We start from the raw sequence: 6,000 nt of genomic DNA, 5'->3' as shown, positions 1-6,000 counted from the left end.
CCCCTTATGGCTGGGTGAACTCCTTGTGTCCCACCGGCCTGGGCACCGCACCCTCACCCAGTGGCCACGCACGCAAGCTGGTGTTCATCATGGACTCATCGCTCACAATTACCATGCAACTCACCACCATCTGTACCTCATGCTGAAACACACTCCGCATGCTGCAAATGATCCACAGAGAGATCCACTCCAAGGCAAGACAGACCGTCCCCCAGGTCCACAACACCAGCCGGGTCAACTACAGCACTGCCCTCTACGGAGAACAACAGCAAAACTGCAGGTGAACTTGTCCACATCCAGGGTGCATCCGCACACCTCATCTTCAACATCCCCCGCCCCAGCTACATCACCGTTGTTGGAAGGCGGACCTCTGGGGAGTCGGTGGGACCACCCAATGGGCCTCCTTACTGCAAGGAAGTAGCCGAGCGCCGCTGAGAAGCCTCCTAGGAGAGGTCCTTCCCCTATGATCGTACTAGCCCAGTAACACCCCCACACAGGACTTGACACTGGTATCAGTTCTCATATATTTTTATCGGTAATTATCGTAGGTTTCTTTGGCAATATGTACAGGTGGATCAAGGGATCCGAAAAGAGTCTCAATGTCTTTGTGGGGAAGGGGTAGCGGGACAGTCTCAGTACCAGCCTGGTACGGGGGTACCCTGCGCCCAGGTATTAAGCCTCAAGCTGGGAAGGACTCCGGGAGTCGGAGCGTCGGGTGCCGGACACAAGGGCGGCTCGAAGAGGTCGAGCCGCGACAGAGTCAGCAGGGCTCGGAGGGTCAGTTCAGCTAGCTCGAGCCGCGACGAAGTCAGCAGGGCTCTGATGGTAGTTCCGCTAGGTTGAGCCGCGACGATGTCAGCAGGGCTCCGATGGTAGTTCAGCGAGGTTGGGCCGCGACGGCGTCAGCAGGGCCCCGAGGTTTCCGTGAGGATCTTATTCTCAGCAAGGTGGAGCCGCGACGCAGTCAGCAGGGCTCGAGGTACAGTTCCAGGCAAGAGTCTTTTCTCCGTAGGGTCAGCCGCGATCCGATCAGCAGGGCTCTCGACTCCAGGATACAACCACTGTCCTGGTGCGGGTTCGCCCCAGATATAGGTCTGGAGCCCTTTGATGTCAGGACCCTTGCGTCCGGGGGGCGGAGAGGCCGGGCTGGGAGAGGCCAGACGCCCAGCGGGAGAGGCGCCAGTGCCCATGGAGGCCGGAGAGCGATCGCACCCAGGCGTTGGGGGATGGTTGGGGGTCCCATCGAAACTCCCCTCCTCCGGGATCGGGGGATTGGCCACGTGGTGCCCCCTGGCCGGATCTTGGTGCCTCGATGTCGGGGTTTCGCTGGGGGCGCGGCCGGGGGAGCCGGGTCACGTTGGCTGGTGCGGGTAGATGTGTACAATCCAGGGGGGACCCCGAAGGGTGAAGAGGTCCCCGGTCGGCCTGAAAAGGGGGCCAGGACCACGCCACGAGGCCGGGTCCAACAACCGTCCACCTGAGATAGCTACAATGGCTCACTGTCTGCTGCAGGATCACCTTCAGACTCCTCAACCACACTCAGGAGGCAGTCCACAGCCCCAGGCCCAAAACCTACCTTGGACGTCTGTCATCCAACACCCCGTTGGCCCAACTACGTGCAGCCCACCTTGCCCTGGCCACCATTCATCACATCCACAGAAAAACTGCATGCAGGAGATAGTTTTCCCACCTCACCAAACAGACCTGGGACTCCCTCCCCGGGCACCTCCACATGACCCATGACCTCTTCACCTCCATGATACTCTTTCAAATTGGTCTGTCTGAGCAGTATTGCAAGCCCCCCCTCAGCAGCTTGAGGCCATCAGGGGTGAGTATTGGGCTCCATGTCTGTATTTGATGATACATTGTGACCCATGTGTGTCCTCGACCGGACTTAGATCCAAGTGTATGGATGGCTGGAGTTAGTTCCACACTCAGGCATACTTTGACATATCCCCACACATATGTTGTGGACTCATGCTAAATGACTGCAACATAAAATTTCATTTATTAATTTTTTTATTATAGGTCTGGGGCGTGATTTGTGCACAGAAAAGGGTGCAATACAGGGACCATAGAATCCAAAGTTCACAGGGGGAGATGGGATCCTTGGCATTTGAAGTCAGCAGAGTCCAGACCACAGTCTTTGACATCATTGGTCAGACTGTGACCAGCAAATCCATGTGGCAGATGATGTCAGTCAACGAGGTGATGCTGTCGCACATGAAGGCCAGGTGCCAGGCCAGGTGACCTGGGCGATGTGGATGTGCCGCTGCCTCTCACGGTCTTTTCCGTGGACGACCCACCTTCCTCGGGGGACCCTCAGATACAGGCCTTGACGATGCTTGGGACGCTCCGTCAGACAAATCCTCCTCTCTCCCTGTGGCTGGTGGTGGTTTTCGCCTGGTGGCACAGGGAGGGTTGCCCATGTTGTCGGCGATCCGACAAACTGAATGGCTTATGTCCCTTTATACCGCCAGGAGCTCAACCAGTCTTGCCTCCATCCGTCCTTGGTGTTCTTGTTGACAGGCGTGTTGCTCGGCCTGCTGGTTCTTCATCTCTGTGATGGTCCCCTTTATCTCTGTGAGGGTCCCGACTACCTGGCTGAACTCCCTGGTGTCACGCCGGTATGCGTCCATGATGTTGTCTATGTGTGACATACCGGTCCCTTCAGCTGGCTGGTCAGGTTCTCGCCTCCGCCTGCCTCCACTTCCACCACCCCTGCCCACACGAGCCTGGCCTGCCGTTGTGGGCACATCGGGTCTACAGGACCCCTGAGGGATGGCAGTGGCGGTGTTGTCTGCCTCCTCCTGGGTGCCCGGCGCACCTTGTCCCTCCTGGGCAGACTGGCTCAGTTGTTCACTGCGGGCAGGGCTCCTTGGTGTCTCCTGGGATGTGGCAGGAATGGGGGTGGTGGCTGGCACAGATGTTCCTGAACCAGGTGCTGCAGGGGCTTGGACAGCAGAGGGTCCAGGTCGGTTGGGGTCATCCGCGGAGTGTTGAGAGGCGTCACTGCCGGTGGGATCAGGTTCCTCCGGAGCCTGGGACTGTGATTCTTCACCCCCATTGTTGGGGGGAGATCCATCACGTTGCCCTGTGTGTGAGAGACAGACAATGTTAATGCTGTTTCATGCAACATCCATGTTTCATACACATTCAAGTTGGCACTGCTCCTCCAGGTAGTTGTATGTGCCTAGCATTCTCCTCAATGTTCACTTGTGGATGGGTATGTTGCGTGGGACAGATTGATATGTTCTCCTGAGTCTTTGACATGTAGATTTTTGCCTTGGATGCTTCTTCGGCTATGTATTGGTCTGGTTGTGTTACATATCCATTGTGACAGTGGGTAAATCCATTGCCTGTCCCAGGGGTGTCTGCTTGTGTAAGGGGTGTGTGTGACAGGGCCTGCTGGTGGGTGTAGTGTGATTTTGCACTGGGGCTCCCAGGTGATGTAGCTGTCCCCCCATGGAGCATGCTGCCATGACAGTGAGTGTGAGTTCCTGTCCTAGATATCTGACCTTGTTGTCTTGGTGTTTGTGTTTGCACTGGTCACAGGAGGGCCTTGTGCTGCCTACACCCGGGGCAAGTGTCAGCTATCTTGTCAGTACTTTCCCTATCCCTGTGCATTGCGCATGGTGCATGGGTATGTACCTGGGCCATATTGTGTCTGATTTGGAGTTCAACAATGCGTTTTGTGACACCCACCCTCCCAGCACACCGGACATCCATTCTTGGGTTAGTGCTTCGTGTAGCATGGGACATAGCATGGCCTTGCTTTCTCAATGGGGCATACATATGTTAGTGGCATTAGCGTTATTTTTGACTGTGGTTCTGGACGGTGAGGGCTTGGGGGTAGTTGCGTGCATTTGTTGTAGTTGGGGTGTGGATGCCATTACCCCCATGTGTACTCACCAGGCTCTGGAACTTCTTGAAGTCCATGTACTCCCACCGGTGGAACGCAGGGCCATCACCTTCTCCTCCCATGGATGGAAATGTACTGGTCTGCGGGGCCCACCACCTCCAGTGATGTTGCTCTGTGCGTAGCCGTCATTCATTTTTCGCTTGACCGACCTCCACAGATCGTACCACCTGGCTTGGCATTCAGTCCTGGTCCTTCTGATGGGTGCAACAGCATTCACCCTATCGACGATCCTCTGCCACAGGCGTGATTTTTCGGCTATGCTGGTCTGTCTGACCAATGTTCCAAACACTGTGGCTCGACTCTGATGACTACATTGACAAGGATCTCCAGCTCCTCCCTTGTGAACTTTGGATTCTTGTCTATGGGCATGGTGTGGGGTGAGGGTGTGGATGGTTGTGGGTGTGTGGGTCTGAATGTGAAGGTGTGGTTCTGAATGTGAAGAGGGGGTATGTGTGAAGGAGGTTGTGTGAAGGTGTATATGTTAAGGTGGATGGGTGCAGTTGTTGGTGTGTGCTCTCTAGCTGCAGTGAGTCTGTTGCAAAGGCTCATGGTTTGTGTGTGTGGGTCCTTTTTATTGGTCCATTTGTGGGTGGGCCTCATTTTGAATTTTTGGTGGGTGTGTTATAAGGGGTGGTTGTGAGTTTGCCCCTCTGTTTGCCAGTTTGGATGTGGCCAGGTCAGTCATTTCCATTTTTTGTGCACTGTAGACCTGTTTTGTGGTGTTGTGCGAGTCGAATAGACCCTCCTTGTGCTGTTTTACAGTGTCCGTGGTTCAGTACGGTACAGGGGTACGAGTCGTACAGGCACACACCCCCATGCATTGTGTATGTACGGTGCGTACACCAACATTGCTTTATGTACGGTGCGTACACCGACATTGCGTATGTACGGTGTGTACAACAACATTGGTGCATACAACATTGCGTATGTATGGTGCGTACAACAACATTGGTGTGTACAACAACATTGTGTATGTACGGTGCGTACACCGACAATGTGTATGTACGGTGCGTACACCGACATTGCGTATATACGGTGCGTACAACAACATTGGTGCGTACAACATTGCGTATGTATGGTGCGTACAACAACATTGGCGTGTACAACAACATTGCGTATGTACGGTGCGTACAACAACATTGGTGCGTACAACAACATTGCGTTTGTACGGTGCGTACACCTACATTGCGTATTTACGGTGCGTACACCGACATTGCGTATGTACGGTGCGTACAACAACATTGGTGCGTACAACAACATTGTGTATGTACGGTGCGTACAACAACATTGGTGCGTACAACATTGCGTATGTACGGTGCGTACAACAACATTGGTGCGTACAACAACATTGCGTATGTACGGTGCGTACACCGACATTGCGTATGTACAAGTCATTCCCCGTGTACGGGATGTTTTCCGTACAATTCGTAAATCGGAAAGCCGGTCCGAATCATACTTGTACGGTCGGACTGTATTTTTAGGATTCGTACGGAAAAGTGTCCGGGTCCGTCTCGTACAACTTTTCCCGATCTGCTTCGTACGGATAGGGCAGATCCGTATGTATTTTTCCCATACGAATCATACTTCATGGGTCGGGCGGGACTTGTACGATTCGTACAGAAAAATTTACGGATACAAGTCGTACGAAAAAAAAAAATACAGGATCGGAATCGGCCCCAAGGTCGGGAAATGAGTAAGGAGGGAAAGAGGATGATGGGTGTAGGGATCCCTTATTAAATATCGATGTAATTAACATCGACATACAAAAATATCGACTCCCTATACTTAAACAGGTAAGTACAATAATATTGAAACAAAAATATCGATGTAAAAAATAGATTTAAAAAATATCGATTTAAAAAATTTATGTAACTTAAATAAAATGTATTAAATAATATTAATGTTTTTAACAAAATTAATTAAATACATTTCATATATATATTTTAACTAAATATAACAAATAAACGTAATTTTAAAAAATATAAACACACAAAAATGTGTACATATACATATATTTACTTAAATACATTTTATTAACTATTATCTTTATTTAATTTATAAACTTTTTTAATTATATA

The sequence above is a fragment of the Triturus cristatus genome, chromosome 2_2 (genome assembly GCF_964204655.1).
Source record: "Triturus cristatus chromosome 2_2, aTriCri1.1, whole genome shotgun sequence".
Lineage (NCBI taxonomy): Eukaryota > Metazoa > Chordata > Amphibia > Caudata > Salamandridae > Triturus > Triturus cristatus.
Note: the sequence above shows the minus strand (reverse complement) of the source record.